Here is a 20,000-nt window from a genome sequence, read left to right as displayed (position 1 = left end):
CCAGGTAGAGCCAGGTAGAGCCAGGTAGAGCCAGGTAGAGCCAGGTAGAGCCAGGTGAGCCAGGTAGAGCCAGGTAGAGCCAGGTAGAGCCAGGTGAGCCAGGTAGGAGCTCTTCTGTCGGCTTCCTCGTGCACGCGGGCTCGTGCCGTGGTTTCTGTGGACCGGCTCTCAAAGTCCACTGAAGGGGCGCGCCCTCCCGCACGAGCAGAGAGCATTAAATATACATTAACTTTTTACATTTTAAAATAACACTTCTCAGACTTGCTTCACCTTGAGGATTTTATGTGGAATTATTTAAATATTGACTTTACTTTTTTAAACGATAAAACATTATTACTTTGACACAAGTGTAGTAATTTATATGAATATTTGCATCACAACCGGTCTGTGGGCTTAATCCTCTTTTGACAGTTAGGTTTGGCCTACTTTGGGTGTCTGTCCTGTTGCAGATAGTCCTATCAGTTATAAAGGTCTTCATATTTTACATTATAATAAATATATATATTTATTAAGGGATGCTAAATGTAGTGCTGCACAAACAAAAACATCTTTTAAAATACAGAAGTAGGAGGCTTCGATCAGCAGGCCAGTGGTTATCACCTCCAGGGACTCACATGAGCACCCCCCCCCCCCCCCCCCCCCCCCCAACCCTGTGACCCATTGTGGTCTCAGACCAGAGTTTTAACAATCATAAACACAATAGTGCATCCCAACCAAGATTTAAATGTTGTTTTATGAGAATGTGGTCTAGACGAGGCATCTTAGTTCAAACCCAAGACATTCAGCTGGAACTCAATAAAATGAGGTCACTCTTCAGGTCTCTGACTAAATACTGGCCTGGTCTTCAAGTGGCTCTCACTGACACTGATCCACTTGTGTGTGTCCGCACATACACACACACACACACACACACACAGACACACACACACACACATGCTCACAGTATCTCAGACCTCCTGCAAACACAGCTGTTTTGTTCCATGCTCCACAAACTGTCAGAACTATTCTTCTGCTCCTTTGCCCACTTAATGTCATGCATTGGCGACTCTGCAGCGATGCATGACCCTTCGATTGTCCATAACAGGCTCTTAACACAGGTCCTCATTCCTCATGGCAGTGTGTGTGTGTGTGTGTGTGTGTGTGTGTGCACAATGTGGCCCATACAGCACTGGAGAGAGGTTGTGACCCGTTGTGGCCTAAACTTTGGCTCCAGACCTGAAATGTGATCGTGGCCCCCGTGTGGTGGTTCCCCCGTGTGGTGGTTCCCCCGTGTGGTGGTTCCCCCAACCAGAGAACAGTTGGTCCTCTGGGAACAACGTGTGGAACCGCTGGAGGAACTAGTTTATTATAAATAAAGAATATATGTGTATTTATTTATGAGTTGTACTTTTACTGCAGTAACACAAGTAGACTAGTGGTCACATGGAAGAAGATACAAGTTTAAAGTCTAAATTATGCACGTTGCATTCAATTGTTAACTAATTGGAGACGATAATAATCTGTTGATTACGGTTCACAACGATGACACTAAATGACGTGATCAATAGTCGCGTATTTGCATTTGGTCGTTTAAAGAATTAACGACCGAGATTACAGTTGAAAATAAACTTGTCAGTACTTTATGATCTATATGCATGTTTTATTCTATAATTGGATATTGTACGTGACGTGCAGGCCAGTTTCATTACTCTCGTCTTTCCCTCCGGTGTAACTATGGCAACGCGGCGACGTTATATTTACAAAAAGGAAGATGTGAGCTCAGTTGGATTTTTTTTTTAATTACGGCGTCTCCTCGGAGAGAGGAGGCATCTCTCATTAAGGTCCCAGGATGGAGCCTAAAGTGTATGAGGAAGTGAAGCTTAATAAGAGAGAGTGTAAACAGAGATGGAGAGACACACACACACACACACACACACACACACACACACAGCAAAGAGAGAGACAGACAGGCTGGCGGATGATAAACTGATTCTGGATGGTCAACCAGGGAAATGAGATAGACTGGTCAGACCAGAAGAGGATTTATCTCTAACACACACACACACACACACACACACACACACACACACACACACACACACACACACACTGGACAGCTACAGCAGCTCATCTTCATTTCAAATCATCCCGGCAGACTGAAGGCTTTACGTGTTTTTTTTGTATTCATCATCTTCGAGACGTGACGTTAGGAGCTCGTACATTTGTAACGTACAGTAATGCAACGTTCTTGTCCGAGCCGCTGATTGGACGACGAGCAGCCCTCCGTTCACACAGGTGGACAATACTCACCTGGCAGGTCGCCAGGGCTGTTTTTAGTGCTAATGCACGAAGACACAAAACGCACCTACGGCCAATTTTAGAGGTTCCAAGTTTTATGTGACGCAACATGTAGATTGAAAAACAAACAAACATGAAAACACGCGACATCGCTGCAAGTTTAGTTTATTTTCACCTGACGTATTAATCTATTTGACCCCCGCTAAACAGGATTAGTGTGTGTGTGTGTGTGTGTGTGTGTGTGTGTGTCAACAGAGCTTCTGTTGTGTCTTTTTTTTTTTAATGGACAGTCGTCCGTCCTCACTTACAGGCGTCAGCTGACCATAAATAAGTTAATAAGTAGTATAGCAGGGTCGTCTTTTTAGACCTCAATGGGAACTGGTTTCACATCGAGAAACATTCAATTCTACTCACTTGTTCTACTCGGACCGTCTTCGTGTCTAACGTGTTAATAAATCTGCAATTAGTAAATTAGCGTGATCAAAAGTTTCATCGCTGTGCAAAGATATTTAGATTCAGGGAGGAAGTTTGTTTGTGAAGAATTTCCTGGTGTAAGAATTCAACTTTCACTTTTGGTTGAGGAGTTTGTTGACATACATTCAGGAGAGGATTTCTATTTGTTTATTTTACCTCTTTTATAGCGAAAGGAAACAAATGACTGATTTAAATATTGTTTTTTTTAATTGTTTTGTTTATTCCACGCTGGCATGAAACGCCTGGTCATAATCCTAGTTTTTGGGATATTAATATTATATATATTAATTTTTTTTTGTGCATGTTTGTAAGACATTTGAGAGCGGTTTCTTTTTTAAATAAAATAAATATTTTAGTTTATTAAAAACAGATTTCTCCAAAACGGACGTTAATGCACGGTCGATTTTTAATAAAGATTTAAATGAAAACATTAATTTTTGAAGAGCTGCGTCATGAAGCATTAACCATCACATCAAAAGGTGGATGAATGCTGAATTTTTCCGCTTGTGATTTCATCCTCAGAATCACAGAATTCCTCCCGGTTTCCATAAAGGACGCCCAGTGTTCCCAGTATGATAGTGAAGTTGTGTCTGTTTGCTGACGTCATGGTGCACATTAATAATGGGAGGCTGTCCCTGGCCAGAGATGATTGACTTCCCTTCTACCTGACCACACCCCTCAGGTGTGTTTCACCATGAGGTCATTTCTGTTTGTCTTCACACACATTGACCTCATGGAGAAGCACAATTCAGTCTCTGTCTTTGTAATCCCAGCACACGTTAAACAATAAACGTTCTCTACTGCTGAGATGTTAACGTCCTTATCTTTTTATTATTTATGTTTTATCTGCGTCGAGCTGATAGACGGCTACACATTCAGCTCTTATCTCCCCGACCGGAGCGAAACCGCTGCAGACTTTGGACGTTCTTTAAACTCGGAAACTGAAACCGTTTGTCCGACGCCATTCGAGCATTTCATAGATGTTTGTTTTGCTTTTTTAAGGTCGTGAACTCTTTATAAAGACACGGTTAATCCCAAAACGGAGACACTTGGTATTAATTCAATAATGTGTGGAAGAAAACATGGAAATATTAAAGAATAAATGTTCCGTTGCATGTATTTATGTCCAAGTTACTCAAATAATTTGGTAGTTTTATCCGATTTATTGTTATTGAAGCTTCTTGGTTTTGTTCAGCGTGAAAAATAAACCTCTAAAACGTCATTAAAGGCTTGATCACACCAGCATTTAAGGCCCTTTTTAAATTAGTGAAGTTATGAAATATATATATAAATATATCGGTATTCCTGCAGTAGAGGAACATTACCATAATATTTTTATTAAACACCAGCCTCTTCTTGAATCGGGTGTCTTTCCCGTCCACGGGGACATCTCACATTCTCCCTCTCTAGAGTTCCTTCCTCTGTTCTCACTTCCTCCCCCCTCGTTCTCGCCTCCTCCCCCCTCGTTCTCGCCTCCTCCCCCCCCTCGTTCTCGCCTCCTCCCCCCTCGTTCTCGCCTCCTCCCCCCTCGTTCTCGCCTCCTCCCCCCCCTCGTTCTCGCCTCCTCCCCCCTCGTTCTCGCCTCCTCCCCCCTCCCAGTCACCCTGCCTCTCCTCCATTGTTAAGTCACTTCCTGTTCTCGGCTCTCCATCCGGTCCTCTCGACACCATCGAGGCCGCCCGTGTCTTCTTTAGTGGCCGTCGTGGTTCTCAGCAGATTTGTGGCATTGTTTTTATTTATTATCATCTTCTAGATTACTGTGCGTCAAGCTTGGCTTTCTTTAATTGGGGATAACACAGCAATTATTGTTTAACATATTGCAATTTGGGAAACTACTAACCCTTGACATCGACATCGGATTCTTGGGCTGCAACTAAAAGATTAATTAAATTATCTCTGTTCATCATTCGGTCCATAAAAATGTCATAAAATGGTAAATTAAAGTCTCCTTACTTTCTTTAAACAATACTTTAATGTCTTCTCGCTGCAGTAAAGGGCATCGGGGGGGTCGGTTGTTGGGTAATTTTAAAAGTGACCTTTTGTGTCCTTTTGTGTGTCTTCATGTGTTTAAAGTTCTTTTCAATCAACCTTTTCCAGTGTTTGGATTCACAACGCCGCCATGGCAACCGTAAACACACAGGAGCTAGCGTTGCGTTAGCATGCGGGGGGGGGGGCCGCGCATGCTAACGCAACGCTGTGGCTGCATGAAACTCGGCCGACCCTCAAAGTAGACCTTTAGTTGTGTTGAAAAGGAACATTAACCTGTAATTTAGGTTTTAGACAAAGCACAAAGGTGTCGCATGGAAGCGTTTTGTTGGTTTTGTAACGTAGCCGATGGCGAACGTCGTCAGTCTGACTTTCATTGTCGTTTTCTTCGCGTCTCTCGATGCCCTAAAAGCTGCTTCCGAAGGTTATTTGAATGTTTACACCGTTACGTTTCATTTGGTTTGCAGCACGAGGAGGTGAAGAACATGGGGACTCTTTTTAAACTAAACTAAAGGCGTGTTTACACTTTAACGCCATGTTGTTGACGTTCATGTTCCTTAATCCTACTTTGGAGATCCCTTAACTTTAACTCTAGCGCCACCATGAGGCAGATATGTTTTGTATTGTATTTAAATTTAGTTTAGATGTGTGTATCCCTGAGGATGATCCATAACTTTCCATTTAATGCCATCATCAAGTCCAAATACTTTGTTAAAGACATTTTTACAGATACACTTTTCTTTTTCGGATAACCGTAAATTGTCCTTTTTTAGTTTTGTTTCTGCTTTTACACATTTTAGTGTCCTCATTTCTGTGTTTGTGGGTGTTTTATGTCGTTTTTATGTCCAGTGCGGTGTTGGGCGACAGCCAAAGGGATGTCAACAAACTTGTTTTTTATTTTTGTTCAACGTGTGTGTGTGTGTGTGTGTGTGTGTGTGTGTGTGTGTGTGTGTTTTATAAGACCTGTTAAAGTTCAGAAGTCCAGTTTCTGTTGACTGCCTGCAGGTTACATAATGATTTTTATGGGCCCCTTTTATTTCTTTCTTTCTTTCTTGGGGCCTTTCCAAAGGAAACATATGTGGAATTGTGTTTGACTGTGCGGCTCTCGCTATCTCTTCAAACAGCACCGGAGTGCTTTTCATGCCTGGAAACACACACACACACACACACACACACACACACACACACACACACTCACAGCAATGGGCTGTTGTATAATAAGATAAATCTGCCTTTGAGAGGCACCTGCGTCATGGAGAGTATGAGGAGTTTGTCAGGACTTTGTGTGTGTGTGTGTGTGTGTGTGTGTGTGTGTGTGTGTGTGTGTGTGAGTGTGTGTGTCTATGGATGCATTTAATATACAGTATATCGGCCTATAATTCCTCAGACTCTGTCTTCTATTTCTGATGTGATTTTTTTTTTTTTTTTTTTATATGTAAACTTTATAATAATTTAATATTTATTCATTTTTTAAATCTTTTTTTCCTTCTCTAGTTTTAATTAAGTACTTTTGTTGAAGACTATTTTTTAGCTTACAGTTTTGTCCTTTTTTATTTAACAGTCACTTCTTCCAGCTTCTCAAATGTGACAATTAACTTAGTTTTTGTTGTTGTTTTTTGAGAATCGCCAATAAATACAAAACAAGTTGTACAATTTCTGACCCCAACAAACAACATAAACGTTGAATTCTAGACTGAACGATGCATTCGGAGAGATTAATAGACGGTGAAATGGATCTAACTGTATAATCGTGTATATTTATCCTACTGGCCTCGTGTGGACCGTGGTGATGACTCGACAAGCAGCTGCCTCAAACAGACTCTACTGTACCAGACTCTCTGAACAGGTGCCCCCCCCCCCCCCCCCCCCCCCCGTACATCTCTGTGGAGAATCTGACCACCTGTGTCATCATATTACGAGGTCAAAGGTCACCAGATGGGAAGTGTAACCCACCTTGTATGGTCCATAATAAACTGTATTTTAGCAGACGTTCTTTCCGTTCAAGCCAGATGTGTTTCTAATTTTCCTACTTTTTCTTTTCTTTTCCTCTTCAACATGTTTTTTTTAATGTATTTATCTTGGAAATGCCAGAACTTCTTTTGCATTTTCAAATACAGAAATATTCTGCTACTGCTAATTACGTTTTACATCTAAAACCTAGGATATAAAAACAAGAAAAATGTGTAATTTTATAAATTCTGCTTGTATAAAAGTGAGTGGGCCTTTCTTGCCCCGCCCCCTCCGTGTTTATACGATCAGTAATGAGGCATGTTGGCCACACGGCCCTGTAAACCATACCGGCGCATACCAGTCTTCACTCGGAGGCTCATCTGGGACCAGTTTAGACCGGCTGAGATCTCCGGTCGGACCGCTATCACCAAACCACGGCTCACTTTGAGGCTGTGCAGAGGAGAAAGTGAGAGTCTGATGATGATGATGAATGCAAAAGGACAGGTTGACTGTGTGTGTGTGTGTGTGTGTGTGTGTGTGTGTTGATGCGTTGCAGACCACCTCCTCTGAAGGTTTTCGGTGTGAACGTTGGTGCCGTGGTGAGCTCGGGCCAGGCGTTGCTGTTTTTGAACGGTTAACGTGTGCTCAATGTTTCCTCCTTCATTCAAGATGGTGATGATGTTGATGTGAGAGCTGTGAAGTGGACGGAGGATGTGAACCGCTAACCAAACGCACACATGCCGTGCTACACATGAGTGTGTTCACATCCAAAAACATCTGCTAACTCCAGTCAACAATGAATGCGGCTGAACGGCTTTCTCTTTTTAATCATTTTATTTTATTTTATCATCATATATTTCATGCAAAAAGTTTTAGAGTATTCGCAGCTGAATAAGATGCTAATTAAAGTCCTACAAGTTGTTGCTGTGACACAATGAGGATGTCAATGGCTGGCGTGTCTGTATGGAGGCTGATAATGGAGTGTGTGTGTGTGTGTGCGTGTGTGTGTGTGTGTGTGTGTGATAATGGCGCTGGCTCTAGTCACCGCTGCCACAGTGGAAAATCCCCTTTCTTTTTATTCTTTTAAAGAACCTACACACTAATCACACATTCCCACATCAACCAAGCTGAAACACGGACTGAGTGACACCCGGACACCTTCAACCAGATCCCAATGTTCAAAACCACCACACACACACACACACACACACACACACTCACACATCAACATAATGATCAGCTGGAGATGTGAGCGAGTGCAGCGTTGCTTCTCTTTAAGTGTCACATGGAACAACCGATGACACAGGAGGACGGGTTGTGTCGGCCTGCACGCCGTCATTACACATAAAGAATAACATTACACATAAAGAACAACATTACACATAAAGAACAACATTACACATAAAGAATAACATTACACATAAAGAATAACATTACACGTAAAGCACAACATTACACATAAAGAATAACATTACACATAAAGAATAACATTACACGTAAAGCACAACATTACACATAAAGAATAACATTACACATAAAGAATAACATTACACGTAAAGCACAACATTACACATAAAGCACAACATTACACATAAAGAATAACATTACACATAAAGCACAACATTACACATAAAGAATAACATTACACGTAAAGCACAACATTACACATAAAGAATAACATTACACGTAAAGCACAACATTACACATAAAGAATAACATTACACGTAAAGCACAACATTACACATAAAGAATAACATTACACGTAAAGCACAACATTACACATAAAGAATAACATTACACATAAAGCACAACATTACACATAAAGAATAACATTACACATAAAGAATAACATTACACATAAAGAATAACATTACACGTAAAGCACAACATTACACATAAAGAATAACATTACACGTAAAGCACAACATTACACATAAAGAATAACATTACACATAAAGCACAACATTACACATAAAGAATAACATTACACATAAAGAATAACATTACACATAAAGAATAACATTACACGTAAAGAATAACATTACACATAAAGCACAACATTACACATAAAGAATAACATTACACATAAAGCACAACATTACAAATAAAGAATAACATTACACATAAAGAATAACATTACACATAAAGAATAACATTACACGTAAAGCACAACATTACACATAAAGAATAACATTACACGTAAAGCACAACATTACACATAAAGAATAACATTACACATAAAGAATAACATTTCACATAAAGCACAACATTACACGTAAAGCACAACATTACACATAAAGCACAACATTACACGTAAAGAACAACATTACACATAAAGAATAACATTTCACATAAAGCACAACATTACACGTAAAGCACAACATTACACATAAAGCACAACATTACACGTAAAGAACAACATTACACATAAAGCACAACATTACACGTAAAGAACAACATTACACATTTAAACATAAAGCACAACATTACACATAAAGAATAACATTACACATAAAGCACAACATTACACATAAAGAATAACATTTCACATAAAGCACAACATTACACGTAAAGCACAACATTACACATAAAGCACAACATTACACGTAAAGAACAACATTACACATTTAAACATAAAGCACAACATTACACATAAAGAATAACATTACACATAAAGCACAACATTACACATAAAGAATAACATTACACATAAAGAATAACATTACACATAAAGAATAACATTACACGTAAAGCACAACATTACACGTAAAGAACAACATTACACATAAAGCACAACATTACACATAAAGCACAACATTACACATTTAAACATAAAGCACAACATTACACATAAAGCACAACATTACACATTTAAACATAAAGCACAACATTACACATAAAGCACAACATTACACATAAAGAACAACATTACACATAAAGAATAACATTACACATAAAGCACAACATTACACATAAAGCACAACATTACACATAAAGAACAACATTACACATAAAGCACAACATTACACATAAAGCACAACATTACACATAAAGCACAACATTACACATAAAGAATAACATTACACATAAAGCACAACATTACGCGTAAAGCACAACATTACATATAAAGCACAACATTACACATAAAGCACAACATTACACATAAAGCACAACATTACACATAAAGAATAACATTACACATAAAGCACAACATTACGCGTAAAGCACAACATTAATCATGTGACGTGGGATGAGTTGGGTCTGTGGAATGCCATTTACCGCAATTACGGAAGTCCACCACCGGGGAAAAAAGTTGTGCTCATAAGTTTCTTGGGAAAAAATACTAATGAGCGAAACTACCGAACGTTAAGAGATTTTAAAATTCTAAATAAATGTATAAAACACACAATACTTAATGTTTTGCTACATTTCAACGGTGTGTTTAATATCTCGTGAAAGGTTTTTCACTTTTACAAAAGTCCAGCAACACAATTTTCCTTTTTTGTTATACGCAGTCCTTTCAAAATAAATGTCTTAGTTTACGGGAAACTATTTGATTAAGTTTAGGCAACAAAAACTACGTAGCTAGGTTCAGGAAAAGATCGTGAAAAACTTTAAGTAAGGAAAATATCGTGAAATACTTTGTTAGGTTTAGGAAAATATCGTGAAATGCTTTGTTAGGTTTAGGAAAATATCGTGAAATGCTTGGTTGGATTGAGTAATAGATCGTGAAATACTTCGTTAGGTTCAGGAATAGATCGTGAAATACTTTGTTAGGTTTAGAAATAGATCGTATAATACTTCGTTAGGTCCAGGAGGAGATGGTGAAATACTTGGTTAGGAATAGATCGTGAAATAAATACTTTGTTAGGTTTAGAATATAATCGTGAAATACTTCGTTAGGTTTAGAAATAGATCGTATAATACTTCGTTAGGTTCAGGAGGAGATGGTGAAATACTTGGTTAGGAATAGATCGTGAAATACTTCGTTAGGTTTAGAATATAATCGTGAAATACTTCGTTAGGTTTAGAATATAATCGTGAAATACTTTGTTAGGTTTAGAATATAATCGTGAAATACTTTGTTAGGTTCAGGAGGAGATGGTGAAATACTTGGTTAGGAATAGATTGTGAAATACTTTGTTAGGTTTAGAATATAATCGTGAAATACTTTGTTAGGTTTAGAATATAATCGTGAAATACTTCGTTAGGTTCAGGAGGAGATGGTGAAATACTTGGTTAGGAATAGATTGTGAAATACTTCGTTAGGTTTAGAATATAATCGTGAAATACTTCGTTAGGTTTAGAATATAATCGTGAAATACTTCGTTAGGTCCAGGAGGAGATGGCTGCCTGTGAGAAGCTGCCTCTCTATGGTTCTCATGTCGCAGCCCACTCGTTGGGTAGTTGTCGGATATGACGGATGGTGACTGCTTCATATCTGACTCCCGGAGGAAGCTCATCGTGCTTCATCACTGGTGTTCTGTTTGCTTGCCGTTGACTGAATATGTTTCTATATTATATTTATAACAATAACTCAACATATTCAGCCGATTAATCAATAATAAATATATTCATTTGTTGCAGCGCTAGTCAACAACAATCTCGATGTCCAATAGCATCCCTGTTTTTACTGTTGCTCAGACATAACCAGCTATTTTGAAGACATTTGACACTCCTTTTCCACACGTTACAGAATAAATGATGAAAGATAAATCGGGTTAATGGCTAATAAAAAAAAAACAATCTTTAGTTGAAGCCTGGACTCGGCTTTCTGAACAGGAAGTGTGGCTCATTGTTTGCTCGCTGCGTTCAAACGCACACATACACACCTCTGTTCTTGCTCCAAGGTCAGAGCCATGAAGTTTCATAATCTCAACACCCACATGCTTACTCACCACACGCGCACACACACACACACACACACACACACACACACCTCTCTGGGCCTGTTGCTCAACAGTAATCTTTTCCATAACTTTACTGTGTATTTTGCAACCTTTTAACCTCAGGAATGAATGATAATCCAGCATGGTGTGTGTGGTTGTGTTGTGTGGTGTGTGTCTGGTTGTGTGGTTGTGTGTGTGTGTGTGTGTGTGTGTGTGTGTGTGCGGCTCTTAATAAAAGCCATTTTTCAGTGTAATGGGAACATTTCGGACAGCGGCTCCACTGTGTGCTCACCATCAATGTTTAATGTTGTTTTTATCTCTGAAGCAACCAGATTAACTGCGTAACGAGTATCTTGAGTTTAAAAAGAAGCAGCGAGGGACACTTATTAAACCCGCTGAATATAATTACTAAAAAGAGAGAAGTTTTCTTTATTTCCTTTTGTTTGTTTCTTCTTCTCCTCCTTTCACTTCCTCATTCTTTACTTGTCATCAGTCTTTTATTTGCTTGTCTCCTTCCACGCCTTTCTTCTTTTTTTACCTCCTCTTTGTTGCTGCTGGTAAAGGTCTTGACGGAGGACCACCCAGACCTCCACGCAGACCTCCTTGTGGTCTCCTCGCTGTCTCCTCCTCAGAGAGTTTAACCCTAACTCCGTGTCCTACACTACAGCCTCCATGTTGAACTGAACCACCTTGGAACCACATGGACAGCACCCCAGGGTGACGTCAGCGGTCCACTTTGGTCTCTGCGGTCCGGCTGGTTTAGTCTCATTTCTCTGTTTGCAAAGACGGGAACCTCATTTTCCTCTTTTTCTTCTTTCAAGCACTTTCAAGGACAATTCTGTTGTACCTGTACTTTACTTCTATTGTCTGCTACTGTATGCTTCTAATCTACAATTCAGAGGGATTTATTGTACTCTAAACTACTCTATATTGCCATCAATATATATATATATATATATATATATATATACTGTATATATTTATTAATTAGTAAAAAATAAGACCAACCTTTAACAGCTGAAATAAAGATGTCCATATTAATGGATAACAACTTGTAGACTAAACCTATAATATATAATATTCTGATATATTATATATTTCTCATTCTGCATAAAAGTAATATTCATAAAATGTCTTGAAGTGTGTACAAATCTGCAAATGTCAACAATTATAAAAGCTATTGATCGTCAGGTTTGTTCGGGTACGTATTGCTGACTCGATCATTGTTATTAACTGGGAGCTGTGACCTCTGAATCGTTTCTTATAAGCAAGACATGTTCATAAAGTATATTTATATTTAATTTTCATAACTTAACTGCAAACCAAAAACACAGGTATTGCTTTCAGCCTTGAAGTCCTGCGGCTGTAAATGAAGAGTGTTTTTTTTTAGAAGTCGGGCTACAGAAAACAGACGGCAGTGGTTCCTGAATAGTTTATACAGTAGTCGGCGCTGCATAACTCAGATGGAGAGATCTATAAAAGGCTTTAACTAGGCTGCACTCTGTCTGAGCGGCCATTAACTCGGGAATGTCCACTTAAAGAGGAGTTTGTCTCCGTCCATTAGCCGAGGAAAGGTGTGAGCACTTCCTTGTGCATCTCTGCGGCGTTGTACGTGGATGCGCGTGCACCCATTAGTGCAGGAATTCTGGGAGGAAAGGTGTGGTCGAGCTCGACTTCCCCCCGCGGACTCAACAGGAAGTGGGAGGGAGGACCGTAGAAAAATGGACATTAGATCCATTTAGACCAAAAATGTCAATAAAGTTGATCCAATGTGAATTAAAAAAAGATTTTTAGAGAAGTTGTTTATGTCTGAGGAGACGTTTACAGGCCACCGTATACACTTTTTAAACGGAAATATAGTTTCTAATAATAAATTGATGATTAATATAGATCTCAATTGACAGAAAATGTATCGGCAACTATTTTCCAGCTTCTCCAAAGTGAGTTTTGGGGGTTTTGGACAAACCTTTTTGGCTTTGTTTTTATATTTTTATATTTTCTGATATTCTATTGACCAAAACTTGGGAGAATAATGGATTATAAAAAGAAACCGTTATAGAGAAATAAACAGTCACAGCTAACTAAATCAACGGAACAGTAATCTGTATAATTTAGATTCAAGGAAACCGAAAATAACTTTTGAAGCAAAGTATTGGGAAGATTTGGTCAAAATGGTAAAAAGGAAAGTTGAATGTCAGACGGCCAGTATAAAAATAACCAGTATGAACTCCCTCGTTAATGTTTTGCTAAATGAAATGACCTTAACTTTCCTTAACTTTGGTCATTTCAAACACACATGGGCTCGAGGAACTTTAGTAAACACAGACAGGAAATAAAACGTAGGTTTAGTCTCATAACACGGTCCACTGCTTTAGGGTCTATTCAGCTGAGCTCGGCATGTTTTGTCTACGCACACACACACACACACACACACACACACAGTGATGTCATCTATTTACAGATGGTGGATGCAGACGAGTGTGACAGTGTTTAACAAAAGCAGGATTGCTGCAGGTGTGTGTGTGTGTGTGTGTGTGTGGGTGTTAGAAGTTTGAAGAAGGAAAACGCCATTTCTTTTCTCACACACTTGTGCAGACTAAACTTTTAACTCCCATGTTCATGTACATGGAGGCTCCGACAAAGAGATGAAGATACAACTTTATCTCTGCATCCATGCTTTTCTTTTTCTGTCTGCTCTTTTTTTTTTTCTGTCGTTTTTCCCCAGTGTTTCCTGGTAGCTCTGGTACCAAAGAGTCGGTTCTTCTTTTTAATGCTCCAAAGCTTTAGGCATCTGGAGACATGAAATTAACTATTCCTTAAATATGTAATCATGTCTATCAATTTTTATACATAGAAAAGTATATATGTTTGTCTAGTCCTATTCTAAAGCGCAGTAATATGAGCCTATATTCATTTATGTTAGCCCCATTATGATGCACAGCATTTTATATCACTTTAAATACACTTAATTATTATCTTTCATTGTAATTTTGACCTCCGGAGTCACTTAATCAAGTTGGCAATGTCCTCTCTGAGTCTCTCGATCTCCCAGAAATTAAATAACAAATCAATTTCTCAAATACTATTTATTGGTTATGAGATTTAGGTCAACATTAAACTTTATTACTGGGCCTCGGCTGAAATAATGAAGGCCTCATGAAGATGATTGCATTTCTTGAAACATGTTTTTAGGCTTTGAGGAGAACATTAAACGAGTGAGGTTGCTATTTAAGTCGTCGTCTAGTACAACGGAAGTATTGCGCAATACATTTATTGTTCACTCTCCCCGTCTTAAATAAACCCATAAACGAAAATAAAACTAAATAAAGTAAAATACGAATGAGTGGCTATATTTTAATGTTGCAATAGTTGCAGTGGTTCTGTCTTTTTGTGTCCCGATTCTGAATAACATCTAGTGTGATTCGACTTTATGCAGATGATGTGGCTCTCTAAAGTACAGAATTCCGTTCTCTAAAAGGTGATTAAAATTTAAAAGCAGGCAGAATTTTTTTTTTTTTAATAAAAAGACATTGATGCCAACGGTTATCATGTATATTATGTTTCATTTACCCAGAACAGCAGCGTAAGATGCAGACCTCAATGTTAGTTATCTCACTTATATCCATTAATCTTTAAATTGACTATCAGTTTCTGGTTCTTTTGTCCTTCCATATTGAAACCCAGCTACCGTCTTTGTACTTTCCTTCTTTCCTCCGTCCAGTGTTGATCTTCCGGCTTCAGTGGGAGGATTCGCTGTGCTCTCAAACAGGAGCATGACCTCATTGTGTTGTAGCTCCGCTGTGCTCTGCTTCTCTTGTTTGTTTGGATTTGGTCGCCGTCGACCCTCCCAGTTCCTCTTAACTCTCTCCATTCTTGAGCATTGGGAGCCTTCTGATTGGCATAAATCAGGATTGGAGACTTCAGTTGCTGCAACCCTCAAATATTGTAAAAACATTCACACTGGCCTGTCTGTCCTCATGGGAGATATTTTCACTTTTGTAGTAAAATGGACTGTAAATAAGTAGTATTTCCCTCAAGGGGGAAACTCTCATTAAATACAGACATGGGTGAATAAGTGGTTTAACTCGTCAAGAAGTAATAATGGAGGTTTGAAGTCACTTAATCTGTTGGGCTTTAAAAGATCTAGCACGGAAGGATTCCCCTGAGGGAGTGGCATTCATCATCATCTTTTCTTATTGTACACCCCCTCCCCCACCTGTCTGTCTGTCTGTGGAAGGTACAGTGACAGTTAATCTCCTTACCTGTCACTTCCTGTAAACAATAAGCTTTGACTCATCTGACCCGGCAGGTGCTTAAATAAAAAAGGTCAAACTAAGCGTCACAATACAGAGTTAAACTAAAGGCTTTTATTAATAAATGAATCTGATATCCTCAGATTCACAATGTCGTGTTGGTTGTGTCTTTGTGTTGAATTGTTGAGGTAATCCTGATGAGTCGGTGTCTCTCAGGTTGATTGACACATGCAGACACATGGCTTTGTTGTTGTTGTTGTTTTGGACCAAACTATATTCTATAATAATCAGTCATCACTTCCCGGGCTGATTTTAACTATTTGTTTTTGTTAATAGACAAACGACTGCCCAAAACCTGAAGATATTCAATTATTATTATTATTATAAACTGAGAAAAGAAGCAAATGGCTTTTGAGAGGCCGGAACCAGCAAATGTTTATAATTTTTCCTCATTAAATTACTTCAAATTATTAGTCAATCGTCAAAAAAATGACACTTAAAAACTGCCCCAACTTCTCAATATCAAGATATTAACAGATGCTGAATGCAACCTAATGATCCCAATATTAATCTTCCAATAGACTACGATGGATTAGTTTTCTTGTAATCTACAATAAACTTCCAGTTTGCGTACAAAGCAAATCTGTAAAGTTCACCTGCTGCAAATTCTCTTTCAATCTTATCTAAACATGCGATGACGGACTTGTTTAATGTTGTGTGTGTGTGTGTGTGTGTGTGTGTGTGTGTGTGTGTTTGCACATGTTGCATTGGCACCTTGTCTTTCTCCTGAGCAGTGTGTGTTTTCCATATAAGGGTGCATGTGCCTTCAAAGCCTCCCTGGATCGTGTGTGTGTGTGTGTGTGTGTGTGTTTTTTAATAGATGTAGAGGGCTGCACTATGCCCATGTAAGCACACACACACACACACACACACACACACCCCCCTCTGGGGCATTAAAGTCTGAAGACTTTCATCCTGTTTTCTACGTCTATAAATCTGTTGGTTTAGTCTTAAAAACCTTTTGAGATGGATTTTGTTTGTTTTCTGTCTTGTTTTTGTTTACAACAAGGCCGAAGAAGAGCTCGTTGGTAAACGAATAAAGACAAACGCTGTTTATGTGGATTAATGCTGCAACAGATGCTTTCTTTGTCGTTATCAGTTAGTCTATTGATTCACTTTTTTTCTTAATTTTTCTGATAAAGAAAAAACCCTCAGATCGTCACATTGGAGGTTGAAACCTGCCAGTATTTAACCTTTTTGTAGTTCAATTAGAAATAAAAAAATTTGTTTTTCAATTGCAGTTTCTGTGTCTAATTGATTAATCGACTCATAATAATAATAATAATAATCCATTTAATTTATATAGTGCTTTTCTAGATACTCAAAGACACTTTACATTATACACCGTAGACACAGCTACGGGGAGCAATGCAGGGTTAAGTGTCTTGCTCAAGGACACATCGACTAGGGCGGGGATTGAACTGCCAACCTCTTGATTGAAAGACGGGCATGCTAACCACTGACCCATAGTCGCCTCATTTTGTCAGCACTAATGTGGATAAATGAAAATCATGGTTATGACTAATTAGTACAGTTAAAGTTAACGGCATGTTAAAGTAGAGCAGCTCACAATTATTTTAATTATTGATTAACCAGATGAGTTAATTTATTTATTTATTGTACTATTAAGGTGTGATTTTTCCAGTTTTTATATATATTTATTCCTTATTTATTGACTTTGTCTGCCTTCAGCAATCCCTCTAATCCAAGACAATCAAAGCCTTGAACCTTGACCTCTCACATGACCATTTGATTCAGTCAAAACTGTTTTTATTTATTTATTTATTATATTATAGTCGCTTAGGTTCTTTTTCCTGAAAACTTTAATTTACGACTGCTGACTCCGGTCGCACACAGCGAGGCCTCTTGTGCAGCTGACTCCTTGTGCAGCTGACTCCTTGTGCAGCTGACTCCTTGTGCAGCTCACTCCTTGTGCAGCTCACTCTTGTGCAGCTCACTCTTGTGCAGCTCACTCTTTGTGCAGCTGACTCTTTGTGCAGCTCACTCTTTGTGCAGCTGACTCTTGTGCAGCTCGCTCTTGTGCAGCTCACTCTTTGTGCAGCTCACTCTTTGTGCAGCTCACTCTTGTGCAGCTGACTCCTTGTGCAGCTGACTCTTGTGCAGCTGACTCCTTGTGCAGCTGACTCCTGTTCTGCTGACTCCTTGTGCAGCTCACTCTTTGTGCAGCTCACTCTTTGTGCAGCTCACTCTTTGTGCAGCTCGCTCTTTGTGCAGCTCGCTCTTTGTGCAGCTGACTCCTTGTGCAGCTGACTCCTTGTGCAGGTCACTCTTGTGCAGCTGACTCCTTGTGCAGCTGACTCCTTGTGCAGCTCACTCTTTGTGCAGCTCACTCTTTGTGCAGCTCACTCCTTGTGCAGCTCACTCTTTGTGCAGCTCGCTCTTTGTGCAGCTGACTCCTTGTGCAGCTGACTCCTTGTGCAGCTGACTCCTTGTGCAGCTCACTCTGTATGCAGCTCACTCTTTGTGCAGCTCACTCCTTGTGCAGCTCACTCTTGTGCAGCTCACTCTTTGTGCAGCTCACTCTTTGTGCAGCTCACTCTTGTGCAGCTGACTCTTGTGCAGCTCGCTCTTGTGCAGCTCACTCTTTGTGCAGCTCACTCTTGTGCAGCTGACTCCTTGTGCAGCTGACTCTTGTGCAGCTGACTCCTTGTGCAGCTGACTCCTGTTCTGCTGACTCCTTGTGCAGCTCACTCTTTGTGCAGCTCACTCTTTGTGCAGCTCACTCCTTGTGCAGCTCACTCTTTGTGCAGCTCGCTCTTTGTGCAGCTGACTCCTTGTGCAGCTGACTCCTTGTGCAGCTGACTCCTTGTGCAGCTCACTCTTTGTGCAGCTCACTTCTTGTGCAGCTCACTCTTGTGCAGCTCACTCTTTGTGCAGCTCACTCTTTGTGCAGCTCACTCTTGTGCAGCTGACTCCTTGTGCAGCTGACTCTTGTGCAGCTGACTCCTTGTGCAGCTGACTCCTGTTCTGCTGACTCCTTGTGCAGCTCACTCTTTGTGCAGCTCACTCCTTGTGCAGCTCACTCTTTGTGCAGCTGACTCCTTGTGCAGCTCACTCTTTGTGCAGCTGACTCCTTGTGCAGCTGACTCCATGTGCAGGTCACTCTTGTGCAGCTGACTCCTTGTGCAGCTGACTCCTTGTGCAGCTGACTCCTTGTGCAGCTCACTCTTTGTGCAGCTCACTCTTTGTGCAGCTCACTCCTTGTGCAGCTCACTCTTTGTGCAGCTCGCTCTTTGTGCAGCTGACTCCTTGTGCAGCTGACTCCTTGTGCAGCTGACTCCTTGTGCAGCTCACTCTGTATGCAGCTCACTCTTTGTGCAGCTCACTCTTTGTGCAGCTCACTCTTGTGCAGCTCACTCTTTGTGCAGCTCACTCTTTGTGCAGCTCACTCTTGTGCAGCTGACTCTTGTGCAGCTCGCTCTTGTGCAGCTCACTCTTTGTGCAGCTCACTCTTTGTGCAGCTCACTCTTGTGCAGCTGACTCCTTGTGCAGCTGACTCTTGTGCAGCTGACTCTTGTGCAGCTGACTCCTGTTCTGCTGACTCCTTGTGCAGCTCACTCTTTGTGCAGCTCACTCTTTGTGCAGCTCACTCCTTGTGCAGCTCGCTCTTTGTGCAGCTGACTCCTTGTGCAGCTGACTCCTTGTGCAGCTGACTCCTTGTGCAGCTGACTCCTTGTGCAGCTCACTCTTTGTGCAGCTCACTCCTTGTGCAGCTCACTCTTGTGCAGCTCACTCTTTGTGCAGCTCACTCTTTGTGCAGCTCACTCTTGTGCAGCTGACTCCTTGTGCAGCTGACTCTTGTGCAGCTGACTCCTTGTGCAGCTGACTCCTGTTCTGCTGACTCCTTGTGCAGCTCACTCCTTGTGCAGCTCACTCCTTGTGCAGCTCACTCTTTGTGCAGCTGACTCCTTGTGCAGCTCACTCTTTGTGCAGCTGACTCCTTGTGCAGCTGACTCCATGTGCAGGTCACTCTTGTGCAGCTCACTCTTTATGCACACGGTACTAATCACCAGAATCTGTTTGTTTTTTCGCATTGAGTTTCCTGCGGGAGTTTTTTTTTGTGTTTTACTTCTAAAATTAGAAGTCACAG

At 40.2% G+C, this 20,000-nt stretch overlaps 1 protein-coding gene across 2 annotated transcripts in view; it reads left to right on the top strand.

Annotated features, from left to right (window-relative positions):
* Positions 1-20,000, top strand: part of LOC117726018 (ras association domain-containing protein 3-like) — a 27,673-nt gene that overhangs the window by 179 nt on the left and 7,494 nt on the right. The gene's annotated exons all lie outside the window — the stretch shown is intronic.

The sequence above is a fragment of the Cyclopterus lumpus genome, chromosome 23 (assembly GCF_009769545.1).
Source record: "Cyclopterus lumpus isolate fCycLum1 chromosome 23, fCycLum1.pri, whole genome shotgun sequence".
In the NCBI taxonomy this organism is placed as follows: Eukaryota; Metazoa; Chordata; class Actinopteri; order Perciformes; family Cyclopteridae; genus Cyclopterus; species Cyclopterus lumpus.
The sequence above is the reverse complement of the archived record's forward strand: the minus strand, read 5'-3'. Positions and strand labels throughout refer to the sequence as shown.